This window comes from Xiphophorus couchianus, chromosome 8 (assembly GCF_001444195.1).
Source record: "Xiphophorus couchianus chromosome 8, X_couchianus-1.0, whole genome shotgun sequence".
Taxonomy (NCBI): Eukaryota; Metazoa; Chordata; class Actinopteri; order Cyprinodontiformes; family Poeciliidae; genus Xiphophorus; species Xiphophorus couchianus.
In genome coordinates, this window is record NC_040235.1 from 7,703,910 (window position 1) to 7,724,652 (window position 20,743).

At 39.7% G+C, this 20,743-nt stretch overlaps 1 long non-coding RNA gene across 1 annotated transcript in view; it reads left to right on the forward strand.

Annotated features, from left to right (window-relative positions):
• LOC114150126 (uncharacterized) overlaps positions 1 to 19,649 on the forward strand; it is a 32,879-nt gene extending 13,230 nt beyond the window's left edge. Inside the window, exons 4-5 of the long non-coding RNA XR_003596674.1 lie at positions 18,103 to 18,149; positions 19,158 to 19,649. This is a non-coding gene — a long non-coding RNA (uncharacterized LOC114150126). The remainder of the gene's footprint in view (positions 1 to 18,102; positions 18,150 to 19,157) is intronic.
• The last annotated feature ends 1,094 nt before the right edge of the window (positions 19,650 to 20,743 follow it).

The window sequence follows — 20,743 nt, forward strand, 5'->3', positions numbered from 1 at the left end:
AAAAAACTAAGTATACCTTTTATGCTTCCCCTACACACAATGTGTGTCAATACAGCGACGAGACCTAGAGAAGCTAATTGTTGCCATAATTCAGGCAAAGCTTATACAACCATTTCAAAACTATTTTAAGTTTGTCATGTTACAGAGAGAAACTTTAGTCATGAGTCAATCAACCATCCCAGAAGGAAGGATGGAAGTTCACTGCCCAACAGCTCCAACTCGGACTCTTACCAAAAACTCACCTGTTTCAACACCAACCTAGAATATCTTAATTCTATCTGTCATGTTAAAACTGCTTCTCTTAGTTCTAAACTCCAACAGTTTATATTTTTATTTTCATTGGACTATTTATTTATGAATCCTTTGTTTGCCTGTCGTTGAATAATTAAGATAGCTTAGCTTTTTAGCCTCACACTTTGGCGTCTTTTAACTGCTTCCACTTCTGAAGCGGATTGTTTTTGTGATTAGTCACTTTGTTTAATCTGTTAATGATGCCATCGCCTCGGGCTAAATGCCTGATTTGTGCTCGCCAGTTTATTTATTCATTTGTAGTTTTGACGTGTTAATCTGCATAAACGGCGCAGAGCTCCACCAGGACTCCGGGATGCCTGGCTGCACCTGTCAAATACAACAAATACGAGACGCCAGGAAGCCGTCACCCCTCCTATCTCCACCTTGATCGGAGTTGAGAGCTGCCTGTCAATCAGATATTTTGCACCCTGTGCTGTGAGAGAGATGCTGATATTCAAACATTATCCCAATCTCACAGCTGCAGCACTATTGAAGCTATTAATTATGGTTCAGAGAATATTTTTGTGGTCTTGGCATCTGAATTTATGACTCACTTATCGGTATTTATGCCTAGTAGAACCAGTGATAGATGAAAAAAACATCCCAAGGACAGTCTCCAATAGAACAGGTTGAAAAATCCAACCTTTAATTTAAACTGAAGTGAATAAATCATTTTGTTTTACAAAACAAGAAGTAACAGTTATTGGTATTTCTGGTTTAAAAGAGGCAATAGTATGTAAAATCAACTTTTTTTAGATTTACATCATGTCATAATGTTATTTCGTCATCAAAAACAAACCTAAAGTGTTGCTTTGAGTCTTTCATGCATGTTTGAGAAATTCTTCAATCTCCATGGCAACCATTCAGCTGAAAACGCCTGGGTGGACGTAGCTCCGCCTTTGAGACGTAGCTCCTCCTCTTTCATAGGCTTCTCTTCCTCTGGGTTGCCGTTTCCAATCTTCAGAGCTTTCTCCTCACAGAGCAGACCTCCCTCGCTACTCCCCCACTCAGCTCCTTCAGACTAGCCAGCAGCAATTAGCAAACACATGGTAGAACTGCACATGTGCTGAGCTCATTGTAGGAGCTACTTCTCAGTGCAACCCTGTTAAAAACATTGTTAACGGGTTGATAGAGGAGCCATGTTGCTTTTAGTTTAATTTATTAGTAATAGCAACCAAATGGAGACTTTAATGAACTTAGAGTTTAAAGTAAGAGGGTTAGCCATAATCAAAGACAAAGAAATTCAGAAAAAGATAAAAAAATGTAAGATCTAGTTTTCTGTTTTAAATTTTTAAGTATGTTTTTAAGCTAGCAAACTTGAAAGATCATAAAAATTGTACTGCTTTGCTTATTCAATTAAAATATCATGTTTAGTTTGTTTAATTAGCAAGTAAAAATAAAAAAACAAATAGCCTTTTCAATTATAATTGAAAATACTAAAGATTTTGTGGTGAAACTTGACATATTCGGTCAAAAGGTTTTTACACCCCTAAATTAAAATATAATATTCTCTTTTTTTTTTACATTCATGTTAATGTTGTACAAACAGCATTTAGCAATAAATTATCTGGTGTAAAACTATTTAAAATAAAATGAATAATTTACCAAAAAGATACAGAAAATTAGTCTAATAACTTTTATCTCTTTTCAGATAATTTTGGCAACAAAATCTACAACTTTTAGCCAAACAGGAGAGTTTATGACACCGAAGAAAGAAGCAGTGACCTCTGGTGCAGCAGTCTGGCCATGAGCAAATCCTCTGGTACTTTGTCAAACAGCCTGAGACCTTATAATTTATTACAACCCCGTCTCGGTTAGCCCTACAGCAGGCCCCTGGTTATGTGATGCAAATTTTCTTCACTGAAACAAATGGAAGAAATATCAGCAAACTCTGAGTAATTGCTGGTGCAAAAACTGCACAACTTTAGCAGCGGTGGAGTCGGAGGAAAGTTATCTCTCATTAGCCGGAGTCGTGATAAAGTACGGCGAACCTGACGTCGAGCCAAGGCGGTGCGCCCAGCTGGGCCTAATAAAGGCGAGTAAGATGCAAAATCTATTTTGCCGGAGTTTGTTGCAGGCGAGAATATTGCGAGTGGCAGAATCAATTAGATTCATCTCCCCGTTCTTTTATGCTCTCCTCTGTGGTTAAAATTTCTCCACATTCGGTTTAGATGTTTTATTCATCAAGAAAACTTCATTTGTATACAAATATAGATGTGCGCAGTGAGGCTTCCACTCTAATAACCCCCACAGTACACTTAAAAATTGAGGTCTTTTGCAGTTCTTCATCGGTATATCAAGGAGTACAACATTAGGTTTTACAATATTTCGTCCACTTGTTGTACTGTTTCATGAATGAAAAACACAAAATCTTACCAAGTACTTTTGGTCTAGTTTCTAGTGCAAATATCTTTGGACACTTGGAAAAAAGACAAAACTAACTTGCAAGTAACTTTTGAAGAAGACATATGAACTTGTTTTATATCGGTAATTCCTTAATATTTTTTGAAAAAGTACTAGCAATTTCAGAATATTTCTCCTACAGCATGGAAAATATGTCTTGTAATGTGTAATGATAAATTTGGTCCTATTGAGGGTAATAACATGGTGGGCATTAATATGATTTAATTTAATGCCTTAGAGCTTTAGCAATAGCTTTTGCTGTATACTACATCATATAGTGCATTATCAGAAATACCGTTTCTGATTAGCACATTAGCTTCTGATCAATACTTTGATGGTACAAAGTATTAGCAAAACTTACACTTTTAATTAGCGATTTAGCATTAGGTTCTGCTATATACCATGTTTGTATAGTGCGCTAGTAGAACTAATATTTATGATTAGCTCTGTAATGTGTATTATTTGTGCTTTAGCTTTAGCAGAACTAAGATTTATGATTAGAACTTTAGCATCAATGGAACTAATGTTTATGATTAGCATTTTAGCACAAGTGGAACCAAAACTTAAGATTAGTGCTTTATTCTAAGTACTAATAAGAAGAACTTTGATTAGTGCTAGGACTAAAGTGACAGAAAGTTAACAGACCTAATATTTATGATTAGCTCTTTAATGTTAGTGGAACTAATGTGTATGATTAGCGCTTTAGCGCATCTAATATTTATAATTAGAACTTTAGTGTTAGTGGAACTCATATTTATGATTAGCCTTTTACCGTAAGTGGAAGTGATGCTTATGATTAGCGCTTTAATATAAGTGCTAATCATAAGCACTCTGATTAGTGCTAGCACTAAAATGACTAGCACTTTAGCATTAGCAAAACTAATGTTTATGATTAGCACTTTAGCGTTAGTGGAACTACTGCGTATGGTCAGCGCTTTACCATTAGTATTTGCTATGTATGTTTATGATTAGCGCGCCTAGCTTTTCAGTTAGTGTTGCCTACCACTTTTAGTTTTACATTTTGAGCTTAGTCCTGAAATAAATGAAGTTTTTAGTTATGTTTTTATGTATTGAGTTTTTAAGGTGGTCTCTTTGTGTGGAGATAGATCTTCAGTATTGACTTTTCAGCTTCTTAGCTCCATATTTCTCCTGAAACGTCTGTCAAAATATGAATCCTGTTGGATGACAGATAACATGCCTGTGAAGTTACAGATCTGCCTGATGCACATGCAGATTAGTCGGGAAAAACCCCTTCATATGTGGAGTGGGGATAACACTTGTAGCCGCACGCTGACGTCAACAGCTGTTCTCAGACAAGCCCTTTGATGACTCTGTGATAGCAAAAGAAAAAAAAAGAAGAGCTCTCCGGATTGCCACTTTTCCTAACCGGGGAAATGTCAGCGATGATCAGAGTCCCCCTGCAGCCTGCGCCTGACACGATGAGGCACTGATGAAATGGCTTCGGTGTTAATGGTTGTCACAGTGATCTTGACCCTCTCTGGTCGAGATCAGAGCCCTGGCAGCCGTGGGAGATGCCAGACAGAGGTAACCGTACGCCTCCTTTAGCCTTTCCACTTTTAATTCGGGGCTTCTGGGAGCGGCTGAGCAGGAATTTTAAACAGAGAGAAGACACACACAGGCAAGTAATGATGAGGTTATTAGCGCCGAGGTGACTAATTACCTAATTGTCCTGTCAAAACGGGGAGCAGGAGGAGGGAGTTGAGCTCTAAGGTGAGGAGAGCAGCTTCAGGCCAGCCGGCTCCCTTCACTACAGCTTTCTTTCCCCGTGGCGTCCCCCCCAGCCGGCTGCTCGGGTCCCTATGACATCTGCTCAAGCCCTCCTCCTCCACATGCGCTCGGACGCCTGGGTACCCCTCCCACGCACGCCTCCCCGTGCAGATGTTTGGGTCCCTGGGTCCGCCCTGCGTGGAGAGTGCCGGGCTCGTTTGATGTGTGATGAAACGGAATGGAGCGAGCCACTCGGGGGCTCTGGGAGATCAGGAGGGGGTGGCGGAGGAAGATGAGAGGTGAGGACGGGGGCTGGGGACTTACAGAGACGATGGCTGGGTGTAGGTCTCATTCGGATATGAATCACAGCCAGTGATTGATATCACTGGCTGTGATTACCAGGTAATAACTAGCCTGGTAAGAACCAGCCCCTTGTTCTATGCTGTTTGCTTCGTACAGAGGGTCTTGACCCTTGGCGATTGAGAAACGTTTGGTAGCTAAAGGCTTGGACTTTGTGAAGGTTTTAAACTTCACCCAATCGCTAATTTTTGTCTGTGACATATTGAATGCTCCATTTTGATGCTAAACTAGGAGGTTTAGTGTCAAACAACTTCCTTATTTTTGGGAGATTGGTCAATGGCCAACCTTATCTCCCTCAGCAAAGGTCAGCCATTTTCCTCTTCTGCTTTCCCAGGAGAAAGGTTTGACTGATCTTCTATAAGTCTGTTGGTGAAAGCATCATCTCTTCTGCCATCATCTGTTGGGGTAAAAGCCCAACAACCTGATAAAGAAGGCTGGTGCTGTTCTGGGGACGACTGTGGAACCGATTGAGATGATTATGCAAAGACGGATTTTTCATAAAATCAAGAAAATGGTGGACAATCTTGACCATCCTGTTCATAAGACTGTCTTGGGAATACAGAGTATCTTCAGATTCTCTGATACAGAGCGCTACCTGCCAACAGCCATCACTATCTACAATAACAATTTGAAAACTTGAATTACATTTAATTTCCCTTTTGTGATCAATAAAGTACTTTTGAATTTGAATTGACTGGCCCACCAGGTCATGTCTGCACGTTTGCAGTTAGCAATAGTCACAGACTCAACAATTTTCTTGCTATATTTAGCAACATTTCAGACTAAACAAATTGGTATTGGGGTGCTGCGGTGGCGCAGGAGTAAAGCACAACCCATGTATGGAGGCCGTAGTCCTCGATGCGGCCATCACAGGTTCGAATCCCGGCCTGATGAACCTTTGCTGCATGTCCTCCCCCTCTCTCATTGCCCACTTTACTGTCTGACCTCTCTCAAATACAGTTCACTAGAGCCAATATAACCTTCTCTGAATCTTTTGTCAGAATTCAGAGAAAAACTTCATTCTGAGATTAAATACTGACTTTCATCTCTCAGTTCTTTTTCTCAGAATTCATAATTTTCTCAGAATTTTGAGAAAAAGTCAGATTTCTTAAACCAAAGTCAGAGTATGATCTCATTTCTTTTTCTCAGAGGAAAAAGTGTCAGATTTGAGTCTGAGTTCACAAATTTTACTTAGAATTTTGACTTTTTTTGGAAAATTGCATCAGAATTCTGAGATTAAATTTGATCTCAGATTTTTCCCCCCCCAAAATTCTGACTTTTTTTCTTAGAATTCTGAGTTTTATATCAGAATCCTGAGGAAAAAAGACATAATATAGTCTCAGAATTATTTTTATTTCTTCTTAGTATTATGACTTCTTTGGAGAATTCTGACAAAAGGTCAGAATTTTGAGTTTAAATTCAGAATTCACAGAAAAACGTCAAATTTATCTTTCTTTTCAGCTTCCCTAATTCTCTTTTGTAGTAAATAATAGAGGTAGAGAGACAAAATTAAAACGAGAAAAGGGAAAAAAGCAAAGAAATTCAAACGGTTGATTGGGGGGATAAAAAAGAAAATAAACTGTTGAAATAGAAAATGAACAGAAGAAGACAAACCAAGAAGAGAATACTAGATGGAACAAATTGGCAAACGAAAGAAAAGAAAACATGAGAAAAGACAAGAATGAAAATGATGTTTGAGGAAAAGTTGGTAAAAACTGATCTGATGAGAGAGAAACTAAAACAGAAACCGCTTCCTGCTTTGCTCCACATCCATTCTCCGCTGCCCAATCCGGCTCCCTGCGCCGCATGCTAATTACTGCTGTGGAAGAACCTAAAGCTAATGATGAGGAGGGCGAGAAAAGTGATGATGATGATGATTACCGCTTAGTGCGCAGGGCATTAAAAAAAGGGAAAAGTTTAGCAGAGAGGAAGTGGGTGAAGGAGCTCTAACGGGGGATCAGGTGAAGCGATGGATAGGTTAGCAGTTAAAGATCAAAGTGAAAAACAAAGACGGATTTCAAACGGGCCCGGAGAGCTTGGCAACAGACCCGCAGCTCCTCTGATAATACTTAGATCTATAAATGTTTCTTTTTTATTTATTTATTTTCTTATTTATTTTTAAAATTATTCATCGCCATAATAATTTGGGCCTAACAAGCACTTGAGGGAGACGGCTTCCTTTTTGCATCTCTTCTTCCACCCCCCTCTTTCTTTAGTTCCCTGCTCCGCGGTGCCGGGAGCTCTGGGATTTGGGGGCACTATTAGAGAGAATTTCTTTTATTTGCTACTAATGAATGATATGCATGCTACTATTTTCTTTTTTCTTGTGTACTTTACGAGCGAGTAACAGCACGGATTGGGGAAGGAGCTGGAGAATTGGACTCCTTTTCAAGGCTTTTGTTCGCCTAACCCTCTTCTCGCCTTCCCAACGAAGGCACAAGGTTTTTACCGTCACTGTCGCCGCCAGATTTCCAATTTAAATACGCCATCATGTTTAACACCACTGGTGTGGCATACTTTGACTTCGCTTTGCTATTATTAGTCCACAATGTCTGCTTGAAATACCTATACAGTTGAAACCATAAAAAGAAAGATTTTTTTCTCACTTTCTGAAGTTAAATTCAACCAAACTTCTCCTGTTTTATCTTAGTTAGAATTACTAAAGTTATTTCTATTTGTTAGATGCCAGAAAACTAAATAAGGATATTGTTTTTAGAGGTTTTATTTGTATCTTTCCTTGAATTCAAAAGCTTATATACATGTGGCTAGTATTAGAGGTAATGTCTTTTAAAATGTATGACTTGGGTCAAACCTTTTTGGTTTAACTTAAAATGTTAAACCAACTTCCTTGGTTTAACATTATATAAATGCTTACACTGCAAAAACACAAAATCTTACCAAGTACTTTTAGTTTCTAGTGAAAATATCTTGGTACACTTGAAATAAGACAAAACTAACTTACAAGTAACTTTTCAGAAAGCTATAGGAGCTTGTTTTTAGTAAATAATTCCTTAATATTGGTGAAAAATACCAGTTACATAATTTCAGATTATTTCACGTGTAACATGAGAAAATGCCTTGGAAAAATTTAAATAATCTGCCAATGGATCTAGAACTTTTTCATCCATTTTAAGGATTTATTGACTTAAAACAAGCTCCCATATCTTGCTTAAATGTTACTTATGTTAGTTTTTTTCCTTATTTCAAGTCTACAAAGAAACCAGACCAAAAATACCTGGTAAGAGTTTGTGTTTTTGCACTGTAGGCACTGTGCGGTTGGCTAGCAACCCCAGCCAAGCTCTGCCCTGTTACCTAGCAACTCAAGTTGAATTCCAACACGTTTGGTCAGCTACTGCAAGTTTCCAGCTCTTTGAAAATCACAAATTCCTTATTTTTTTGTGCGATTATTTGATCATTTTACATTTTAGGACAAATTTATCTTTTTATAAATTCTAAATTATAGTTCTTTGTTTTCTCAAATGATAAAAAAAATGCAAAAACACAAAATCTTAAAAAGTATTTTTGGTCTGGTTTCTACTGCAAGTATCTTAGTAAACCTGAACATGACATTTTAACTCTTCCTAGTTCCGCTAGCAGGTATTTCACCAGTACTTTTTCATATTCATCAATATCAAAGAATTATTTACATAAAACAAGCTCCTATATTTAACTAAAAAGTTACTTGTAAGTTTTGTCTTATTTCAAATGTATTAAAATATTTGCAGTAGAAACAAGACCAAAAATACTTGGTAAGATTTAGTGTTTTTGAAGACTAAGAAACATGTAAGAAGGACCATCATTTTTCTGAAATTATCCACTGAAGTCCAAAATGAACCAAAATATGTCCAATATTTGAGCATAGATATTTAATTAGCTTCCTGGAAAGGTTTTGCTTTCATCTCTGAGTAAAAACCACAGAAACCAGGTAAAGCTCTTCCTCTGTGAGCACAAACCAGAGACAAAGAGAGGGACATAAACTTTTTTGCCTGCAGTAACGGCAGCAGCTCTATATTCTGAACGTTAAAGCAGCAGCACACATCAGTGTGGGTATAAACACGGCCCGATAATGACCTCCCTCCTGACTGCTCAGAGCCTCCCCTCTTCCGTCCCTCTTCTTCTTCTTCGGTGTGATGAGAGTTGACCCGACTCCCCCCAAAACTTTGAAGCTGCTTTTCTGCCACGGTCTTCCCAAATCGGAGGCTTGCAGGATGGGAATAGACGGAGGCGGTATCGTCCCGCTCCCTCCCCCTTTGGAGCGTGCTGCAGCAGAGGTCGTGTGATGAATGTTTGAGCAGCGGTGATAAAGCTGCTCTTTTCCTCGTGCTGAGAGTTATGCCAGAGGCTTCGCAGGCCTCAGCGGCCGGGCCGGGCCGAGCCGAGCCCAGCTTTATCTCCTGCAGTGGGCTGTATGGACGGGGCTTTGGGGAATCAGCGAGGCAAAAGGTTGACTCCATAAGCACAGTCACAATGCATCACAAAGAGGAAAACTTGTGTTGAAGGACAGACTCAAGCTGTCAGTTTTCACTTCTTTTAAACTCTGAAAACTTTGTAGAATATGTTGGACTCCTGGTTTGTTTTGTAAATGACCGTCTACAGAGATTTTTATGGCAAACATGTTGAGGAAAGAAGCTTTGGTCACTTTCTGTTGTGGAAGCGCTTTGTATGCTAGCTCTCATCATCTATCAGCCAATCAGAGGAGACGTCGGTGTCTTATTCAGGCATTGGAGCGGCTATGTATAGCTCTGTTTTTCAAAGAGGTTAAAGTTCTCCATTATTTCATTGAGGTTATGAGGAATCATGGGGAAAATGTCTTGCTATAAGTGAAATAATTTGCCAGTGGAACTACAACTTTTTCATTAATATTGAGGAATTATTTACTTAAAACAAGTTTCTGTTTCTTGCTGAAAAGTTTCATGTAAGTTAGTCTTGTCTTATTTCAAGTGTACTACGATATTTTCAGGAGTAACTAGACCAAAATTACTTGGTAAGATTTTTTGCTTTGTGGGCACTGTGCCGTTACCTAGCAACCCCAGTGAAGCCAAGCCCTGTTACCTAGCAACCTAAGCGGAACTCTAGAACGATTGGTCAGCTACTGCAAGTTTTCAGCTTTTTAAAAATCAAAGTTTAACATTTTTTCTGTGATATTTCATCATTTTTGCTACTTTCAGTGGTTTCAACTAAAGATATCCATTTCAGACAAAAAAGATTGGTATCGGCCAAAATCGGAATCGGCAGGTCAGGCGTTTTATAGAACGTAATTGGTGATCGGTCAGAAAACTGCATTTGGTGCAGCCCCAGTTGAATCAATGCAATTCAATTTATTGATCCCAGAGGGAAATTGAATGTTGTTGTAACTCATTGATTCAGATTTTTCAAGCAGCTATTGTAGATGGTTGTTGGCAAGTAAGATCTCCTGTAGCGGTTTGTACTGCACTGAGTTTGAAGAAGCCTCTGACTGAAGATGCTTTGTTTTCCCAGAACAGTCTCATGAAGATCTATCATTCTTTAATTTTCTTGATTTTCTGAAGAATCCTTCTTTGCATAATCGTCTCCAGAGGTTCAACAATCATCCCCAGAACAGAACCAGAACAGAACCTTCTTTATCAAGCTGTTGAGCCTTTTTATCTCCCTGGCTCTGATGCTGCTGCCCCATCAGATGATCGATGAAGAGATGACGCTTTCAACAATGGACTTACAGAAGAGCTGCAGGTTCTTGAAGGATCTTAGCTCTGTCCTTCTTATAGGTGCTTCACTGTTGCGTCTCCAGTCCAGTCCATTGTCCAGGCGACCACCGAGGTTTTTGTCTTCCTCAACCAACTCCTCTTCTTCTCCCACAAATAAAAACACAGCTAGTTTCAGCCAACTGTCTTAATGATGTGCAGCAACAGGTGCAGGAGGGTTAGCGGTGAACCTAAAACAAAACAACCAGCTAGTAACTTTAATCTTCGGGTAAAATGCTGAAGCAGCTTGAGTCTGAACTAAAATAGAGAGATGAACGTGAACGTGAATCTAGCCTGGAGACGTTGAATCTCCATCTTTATTTATTTGTGCTCAGCTTGTTGCTCCCCAAACTCTGAACATCTGTGCCGAAGGAGGTAAGAGGGGGATGTGGGGTGACGGCAGGCCACATGGGGTGGGTCTGTCAGCTCACCTGACTGCTGCTAGGCAGGCCTGCCCACGGCATGACCACAGGCTAGGGGCCTCCTGTGGGCCTCCAGCAGGGGCTCTCTAGCCTCCCTAAGCCCATTAAAGCATCCCAACTATCCACCTCTGCCCGAGTGGCCCCCTCCCAGCCCTGAAGCCCTCTGCCCCTGGATGCCAGCTCTCTCTGTCCTGCTCCTCTCTAACTATTGTTTCCCACTGTTTGCAGCGCCGCGTCTGTAATAGGAGTGGTTTGGGGCATGGTTTTTTATTCCTGTTTATTTCTCTTGCCTTTGCTCGAGGTGTCCTCGGGCTGCAGAGTTTCTGATGCGGCTCCTGAGACGCTGCAGCTTCCCAGGTTGTGGGCGTATTTTTAGAAAACAAATCCCAGTAAGACCTTTTTTCCACTTACTGCACTAATGTATTTTGACTGGCAACGCTTCCACGAGTGTCCTAGCCTCCTGTGAACGGTCCAACATGGAGGACTGCTCAAGATTTTGACCTGATTGTTTGTACTGCTCAAAAGCTTTAAATCACCTCTAATTTCTGTACATTTTCCTTCCAAGCAGCTAAACTGTCCTTTAAAGGTGACCCTTTATGCTTCCTTGAACACATTAGGTAAATTTTTTACACAAAATTATTCTTACATAGTGAGATTTCAGACTGCTGATTTCTGCCTGTTTTGAGTTTCTTTCAGAATGCTCTGTTTTAAAGCCTCTTGTCACTTTAAATCCAAATAAACTCAATGTTTACACTCGCATGAGAAAATGGCTTCAAACAGATTCTCAATTATACAACTGTACATCTTTGAAAAGCAGAAGTTCAGCCTCCTGCACAACCAACAAATATTAAACAAGTGGTTTTAACAGCAAAACACTTGTCTTTTCAGCGCATACAGTGGTAAAACCAGCTAACAAAACATGCTGGAACACCACGTGGGTTGCTAGGTAACGGGCAGAATTCCATTGGGGTTGCTAGGTAACGGCACAGTTCCTGTCGACTTCACAATTGGAAGGTTTTTTTTAAAAGCTTGTTTCCCAAACACCAAAAAACATTAACCTATTGCCAAAAAACCGTGAAAAATAATGTGAATAAAATGGAAAGAAGAAAAGCATAAAATGCATATTTTTTGTCCTAAACAGGAGAAAATGTTTGACACGAGACTTGAGAGGTGCATTATCTTTCAGTTAATCATCATTTCTGTTCGGTAATTACCTTATTCAGCCTCTGTCACGCTGATACTCCTAAAATACTCCAGTCCAACCTATTGCTTTGTTAGTGGAAGGAGCTCACCTTTATGCTCAGCACGGGTTGCTAGGTAACGGGCGGAACTCTGCTGGGTTTGGAGAATTTTAAAACGGCTCACACCGAATAACATTTAATTACTACCAAAAACCAGCTTGCCGTTTTTTTTAAAAAGCACTTTGGATGTTTTTTAAAGCTGTAGAAATCCAAATGGAAATACAAAAACCTGCAAAATGTAAATTTTTTAATAATACGTCCCTTGTTATAACAAACAGCCTCTTCAACAACACTCACGATCTTGATGTGGCACAAAATGGAAATGGGTTAAGTTTGAGAAACACTGACCTACCACTTACCAAAGGTTTGCCGCAGACTATGTCAAAGCAAAAATGTCATTACCTTCAACTAGGAGTTGAAGGGTTTGACTTGGCCTCCAAATCTGCTAACGTCAAAGTGTCTGCTGATTACGTCTTGGTACCAGATACAAAAACACATCTCCTGGGAAGTCAGGGCTGTTTTGGCTCAAATCGCACCTTTGGTTCATTGGTGATAATGTCCTTTCTGTTTGGCGAATGTTCTTTTTTCTCGCCTGTTCTTGCAGGAAATATTTCATACTGATTCTGAATGAGGCTTTCAAAGAGAAGCAGTGGGGTTGATTTGGATCGCAGGGGGCGCTCATACATTCTGGACGTCCTGCGGTTCTATGTCCGTCTGAGTATTTTAGATCCAAATAAAACGAGCGCCCCCAGAAACAGACGTTACATGAGAATCTGAGCCAGTGACTGCATACGCGCGGCAGAAATACCAGGAGGAAACGCGCTTGTCTCCCATTTGCAGAAGCAGTTTGTGAACGTGAGGTTCTGAGGCACGCCGTAATAGTTCAATTTATAATTAATCACATCTGATTTGCCAGATTGCTGTAGACTTTGGGAATAAAAACATGGGAGTGTTGGGGCTTTAAATTTTTTTAAAGCATAAAATATTCATGGTGCATGATGGATATATAAACTGTGTTAAATCTGTTGCCTTGAATATTGATTATCCCTGATTAAAAATGCAGTTTGATAAGGAAGTTGTCAGCGGTCTGTGGTCAGCCTCCCCATGTTTACGGCTTTCAGATTCCTGTTTTTAAAACTCCTGACCTCCTAGTGGCGTTTCGCTGCTTCTTCTTCGTCTGGCCAATTAGCTGTAGAGCTTTTTAACGAGCGAGGCCATTAGCTCTAATTATCTCTAACTGCAATGTAATAAAAAGGCAAAACTCATCATTTTGAAGGATGCCGATGTTGCCACTAAAGCCTGACTGGAAGCAGCTGTTGACTTGCTGGAGAGGGTCAAACCGTGAAGGAATTCTCCCCCGAGCTCAGCGAGAGGATTACTAAATGATTTGCATGCAGAGTTATTAGAAGCAGTAGACGGTGCATTGAGACAGTAACTGTATGTTTTAGAGCTAATATTGAAATATTGAGGATAACAGAATATTTTAAAGGGTTCTTCTTCCGGATTATAGTTTTTGATAATTAAGAAGATGAGCAGAGGTTTTCATCTGAGCAAAACTGTTCATATTAAAATATATGACTAGAACTCAAACTTGGATCTATTAATTGTTTTGTGACAATAACATATTTATAAAAGATGGCCTCAGTAACTTAAAGATGGATTTATTTTGTCAGTCAGCTCAAAAATAAAGAAATGGTTAACAAAAATGTTAAAAATTCATTCTTATTTCTCAATTTCATCATAATAATATTTTATTACTGTTGAGCTTGAGCATAGGTTGGATGAAAGTAGAAATCCACTGGACTCCTGGGATTTATGGTGGCTGGTCGCTCCATTCCAGGTTCCGCTCCATTCCAGGTTCCCCTCCCTCCCTCAGCGAAACCTTAAAGGTGTGACCCTGATAAACTTTAGCACTGAAGATGAAATTAGGCCTTTGTCGTTCATGCTGGGACACAATGACTGGATTAAAGACGTTATTCAGTCATTTATAACGTCTTGTTTTTCCCTTATTATAAGTGAAATAACCTGCCAGTGGAGCTAATAATTATTTACCCAAAACAAGCTCCTACTTTGTGCTGAAAAGTTACTTGTAAGTTAGTTTTATCTTATTTAATTGTATTAAAATATTTGCACAAGAAAATAGACTAAAAATACTTGGTAACATTTTGTGTTTCTGCAGTGTTTATTGTTGATGGATATATTTATGAGGCTGAATATCTCATTGAAAGTATTTGCTTCTCAAAGTGCTGGATGTGGGAGATGAGTTGTATCGACACTTAAAGATCCGATTTCATTTTATCCCTAAATTAAATCTCTATGCTTAAACATTGGATTACGGTTCTTCTAAGGGTGCCTTCCCATTTAGTCCGCATTAGTCCAGTTCATTTGCCTAGAAGGTCCGGTTCATTTGGCGAGGTGTGAAGCAAACTCTGGTCCACCTTCAGAGCTTAGTTTGGTTGAAGTGAACTCTGGTGTGGTTTGAATGTGTGTGTGAATGCCAAGTGGACTGGAGAACAGGAGGAGTAAATTTCCACCAAACATCTCAGACATTTTGACATTAATCTCAGAAACTTTGGAGATAAAATTTTTTGGAATTTCACACTTTTGATGTTTGAAACAAAACATTTCCAAAGTCTGCTCTTTTTTTCTCAGTTTTTTTACTTTTCTAACTCAGAAATTTTCAAGTTTGACAATTTTCAAACTTTGAAACAGAAATGTTCAAACATCTAAAACTTTTTACTTTTGACATTTTAAAGTCTGTTCTAGAAATTATTTTAGATTTATCAAAAAAATTGTTAGTATTTTTCTTGTAAGTTTTGACTTTTCAAATTCAGTAATGTCCATGTTTTTTAAGTAAATTTCTTAGATTAAACTCAAAATTAAATTTTTTTGTTGTTGCAATTTTTGTTACTTTTCTGACTCAGAAATTTACAAGTTTGTTCTAGGAAGTTTGTATTAATCAAAAAATGTTTGAGTTTCCCCCCACCTCCCTTTTTTTAACGTTTCTAACTGAAGCTTTTTCTAGAAAATTTCTGAGATGTTTTTGTGTCATTTCCTTCAGGGGTTCCTGGTAGAGCGCCCCAACAGGCGGGGAGGGGAACAGATTTTCAATTAGTTTGGATCCCTTGACAGTGAAGTGTGAAAGCAAACTGCAGCAGCTGAAAATGTTACAAATGTTACAATTTTGGTTCCAAATCAAACCGAGTCCACCGGACTATCAGGTGTGAAAACACCCTGACATTCTGTAAACCTCCAGTCTGAGATTTCAGCTGACAGAAGCAGGAAGATGCTGGGGCGGCGGCGTGCCATAGCGCACAAAAAGAGAGAGAAACGGAAAGAAAGAGAAGAGATAAAGAAGGAAATCAACGACTCGTGATGTCGGAGTCGCAGGGCTCGGCATAAATCGTCGCAGATTACGAAGCCTGTGGAGATCTTTCGACTTGTGTTCCTCCTCTTGCCGCCTCTGTTTGACATGAGAGCGAGCGCCGTAATCCGCTGCGCTCAGAGGTGCACGGGCTCTGCTCCCTTCTGGGCTTTGAACCTTTTGCTCACCTCACTCTCGGGTCTCTGGTGCGTCGAGGTACGCCGCCGCACGTCAGACAAAGAAATTAAAGATGGCAGTTTACAGGGAAACACTCGGCTCTTTTTGGTTACCATTGCTGCAAGGGGAAGCTGACAAATTGATTTAAAAGGATAAAATACGAGCCCCTTTCCCCCCCTTGCACCTTTTAAAACATATTTACCGCCTCGCCTGTTCCCGTTTTGCCACTTTGGGAGCGTTTCTTTCCCCGTTTATGCTCTCATTCATTTTTTATGTTGGTAATGGCACTTCTTTTAGCAGCTCTTGTTATCCGTCAAGTTTTTCTTTATGTTTTCATGTGAGATTAGATGTGTGTGTTTTCCAAACCAGGACTGTTCTTTTGTTGCTCACAGCTGTCCCATATTAGAGATCAGCCACTATTCCCCAGACGCCCAGGGCTTTTTCAGAGCACTTGCTAATTGGCTGTAATCTCCTTTTTAAAGTTGAAAGCCAGAAAGCCTCCAACCATGCAGTTTACAAGCAATTAATGCAAGAGAACACCAGTACCGCTGGTCACAACTGGTGTATCCTTCCCTTATCTCACATGTGTCAAACTTAAGGCCCGGGAGCCAAATCCAGCCCATCATAGCTTTTTATGTAACCCTCTAGACTAAAGATTCTCAAACCTTCCCAGTATGTGGCTCTCCAGATAACATTAGCTTCCCCCTTTTACTCAATATTATTTCATTTAATAAAGGTGAACTATTATGATTCCTTGAACGTTTTAGGGTAGATCTATAAGCAAAACAGAGCATCTTCATTATTTAATTTTTTTTTTTTTTCACACAAAATCATTGAGATTTCAGTCTGGTCATCTCTGCCTATGTTGAGCTGTTTTAGTGCGACTCGTCTCTTTATATAAAAATCAGTTGTTCTGTCCACGCCCCCATTACATCAATGTTTACTTTAGCACCTGAAAATGGCTGCAAACAGATTCTCAATTATACATCTGTACGCCTTTGAAAAGCAAAAGTGGAGCCTCCTGCACAACCAACAAGAATGCAGCAAGTGGTTTTTGGATGGCAAATCAACAACAAAACACGTATCTTATCCAGCAGCCATTGTACAGCGGTTAAACCAGCTGACGAAATGTGCTGCAGCCCTATACAAAACATCTTTATGAAATTTTTTTTGCACAAAATTATTGTTACACAATGAGATTTCTGCCTATTTTGATTTCTTTTCAGAAAGAGTAGTTTTATAGCCTCTTGTCACTTTAAAACCAAATAAACTAAACACTTACGCTCACATATGAAAATGACTGCAAACAGATGCATAATTATACATCCGTACATCTTTAAAAAGCATTAGTAGAGCCTCCTGCACAATGAACAAAAATAGTTTCTGGATGGTAAGTTAACAACAAAACACTTGTCTTTTCCAGCAGCCGTTGTACAGCACGTACGGCAGTAAAACAAGCGGAACGAATGTGCTTTCGCTCAGCTTAGGTTGCTAGGTAACGAGTGGAATTCTGCTGGGGTTGCTAGGTAACCAGGCTGTGCTTCGCTGAAGTTGGAGAATTTTGAAACGGCTCATTTTCCAGACACCAAAAAACATTAACTTATTGCCAAAAATCAGCTCTGCGGTTTTTAGAAACTGTAGAAACCCAAATGTAAGAACAAAAACGTGCAAAATGTGAATTTTACAATAATATTTAATAATTTAATAGTTGATGTTGATGGGTTTTATCAGCCTATTTGAGAACATTCAAGTTCTGTATGCTGTGGCAGAAAGGGAAAGATGAGTTTGACTCCCCTGCCTTGTTGGATCTCGGCAGCAGATCGACTCGGTGTGTCGCTCAGCGAGCCGGGCCTTCTGGGGGGAAGAGCAGCGCTAAGACGACGGCGACAGGAAACAGGATTTGGTCTGAATCTTGAAGTGTCCGCGGGGGACGGCGGCTGGGTGTTTTGGGGGGATCCGCAGGCGCTGATGAAATAATAATAATGCAGAGTTGGTAAGGCTGAAATTTGCACATGAAAATCCTCTCCCCGTCGACGACAATCCCTGCCTCTCGCAGTTTCCATGCAAACGAGTCGCCCTGGGAGAGCCAGCGAACCCAGCCGCAGAGACACAGCGGGGCTTTTTTGTTCTGTTTTGTTTGTGTTTGTCTTGTTTATTTTTAAAAGGATTTTTAAAGGATGATAATATATTTTAATTTTTTCCTTTGTTTTGTTGGGGGCGGGGGGTTGTTTTATACAGATTCTCCACAGAGTTTGACTTTTCTTTTGTTTTTAATTGGAACATAATGCTTGGAGTCTAAATAAGGAGTTTCTGTGAGGGTAATGGCTCATTTCTAAGTTTCTTTTTGAATTCTTCCCCCAAGAGTTTCCTCCATCTTTTGCTTTTCTCTTCTGTAGAAAGTAATCCTCGCTCTGCTCTGAGTTGTTGGGGCATCTGGATGAAGGTCATTAACTCTATGTCCATTGCTTGTTCTTTTGTTTTGTAGAGAGTACTCCTGACCCAAATCTGTCAGAGCTATTAATTGATCTATTGCCGGTGACTTTGTGTATTTTCATTCCTGTAGAAAGTACCTCTGACCCAGTGCGTTTCTTTATTTGACGTAGAAAATACTCCTGGTTAAGTTCTTCTTTGCTAAAGTCTTTTTCTTGTGAGATTGTTCACAAAACTTCTGAGTTTTTTTTTTTGACTCTTTGATTGCAGAAATTTAGTTGTTTTTTTTCTAGTAAATTTCTAAAATTGTACTTGAAATTTCAACGTTTTTTCTTTGAAATTTTTAACTTTCTAAAATTAGAAATTTCTAATTTTTTGAGGAAAATTTCTGAGCTTAATCTAAATATTTCTAGTTTTCTATAGCAAATTTTTGACTTTTCAAACTCAGGAATTTTCTAGAAAACTACTCAGATAATTTTCAAAATTTGTGGCAAATTTTTGACTTAAAACACAGAAATTTACTTATTTTTTCCAGTAAATTTCTGAGATTTTTCTAGCAGATTTCTGAGATTTGAAACTTTCCATGTTTAATCTAGAAAATTTCTTAGATTAATCTCAATATTTCTGACTTTTTATCCTGCAAATTTCCAACTTTTAGCGCTCGGCTTTTTTTTCTAATAATCTTTTAGTAATAATTTCTGTTTTTCTCTTTTTTTTAATCCACAATGGCCCTAATACATCATTGTAGATTTCTAACACTTGTAACTTTTTTTCCGACAGAAAGTACCCCTGGCTCACTGCTTCCATCTTTACCTTTCAGTTTAAAAAGTATAACCATACAAATTAGGTCGTGTTTATTTTAAGAGCAAATTATTAGTTTATTATTTATCAACAACATGACGTCGTTTTCCATTACAGCCATATTTAGAAAGTGATTACCGCGGTCAAACATGTCCGCTGGTTTGTAACGACCAACTGTTTGCTTTACTAATTGATTCCTTTAAATTAATTATCTTTACAGCAACTTGTTTACAAACCACAAATTAGCTGGAGGTTTCAGCTACTCTGGATTCCTGTTACCCCCATCCTGGAGGAACTGGGGACCAGTTGGACAGACTAGGAATGAGACGGACGGACGGGGCGGGGGGACAAGAGAGGCAGGGGGCTGCATGTCAGTCCGCTCTCCTCAGTCACGGCCAGTTAGTTAAAGCAAACGCAGCCTGGACCCAGGAGACGACGCGGGGCGGTGGAGAGTGCCAATCACGGCCGAGCTCAGAGCATTCGCCACTGCGGCTCGCCTTGAGCAACTTTTTATTAATTTAATAAACATCCCGCAGAGACGGAGCGATGTGGACTTGTGTACCCTCGCAGACAACGGCGCTGTTCGCCGGGGCCTAATGAGATGTGCAACTCAAACACGCGCTGAAACTGAACGTATAATGACGCGTCTTTGAAAACAGCCGTTGGTGCATCCCTGGGGCACAATCGCCCAATAAATGTGCAGAGAAAGAAATTTGTGTCTGTTGCTTTTTGGAGGTTTGGTTTGTGAGTCCCAAGTTTGGAAATAGGCGACACATTTAAAGAAAATCTTTAGAGTAGAAGTCAAAAAAAGGCCATGTTACATAACAAGGAGGATTCCAGGGAATAATAACTACTGTAGATATCCGATTTTAATATCAACACTGTCTGCTAGACTCGGTTCAATTGGGGAGCAAAATTGTAACATTTGTTGGTGCGGTTCTCTTTCACGCTGAATTGTGTTAAACGAACCAAACTAATTGAAAAAGCAGTTGGAAGGGGCTGCTGCACCAAAAACCACTAAAGGAAACGACAGGAAAACGTCTGAAGAAGAAACTGAGCACAACTTCTTTCACAAAATGTAAACAAATATGGAGTTGTGTCAGATTTTAGCAGAGCTTAATGAGCGCGCTTCATTTGGTTGTATTTACCCAGAATTTGCTATGCTATACTCCACTTCTTGCTTTTAGAGCGGTCTCCAGTCCACTTGGTGTTCATATACGCATTCAAACCACACTAGAGTTCACTTTAATCAACCTGAGACCGTGGATTTTAGGGAAAGGTTTGTTTGGGGAGGTGTGAATGTGTAATCCAACTCTGATGCAGACCAAAAAGTGAACTCTGGTCCGCCTAAAATTCTCAGTCTCAGTTTGGCTGAAGTGAACTCTGGTGCAGTTTGAATGCATATGTGAACACCAAGCGGACCGTAGTCCACTCTAAAAGCAGGAAGTAGGCTTTAGCACAGGGAATTCTGGGTAAATAAAACCAAAACAAGCACGCTAGTGAAGTGCTAGCAGGAGAAATGTCTTGTGATCTTTTACCAAAGACAAAAGAAAAATTCTGCAACCGCTAAAATCTGACCCTACTCCATTTTTGTTTACCTTTTGTGAATAAGGAAGTTGTGCTCAGAGTCTTCTTCAGAGGTTTTTGTGCCGTTTCCCTCAGTGGTTCTTGCTGCATCGCCCCCACAGGCGAGGAGATGAGCGGGAGTTTCACAGGGTTGGGTTTGTTTGACACAATGCAATGTGAAAGAGAGCCGCAGCAACAAATGTTACAACTTTTGTCCCCAATTGAACCGAGTATACCAAA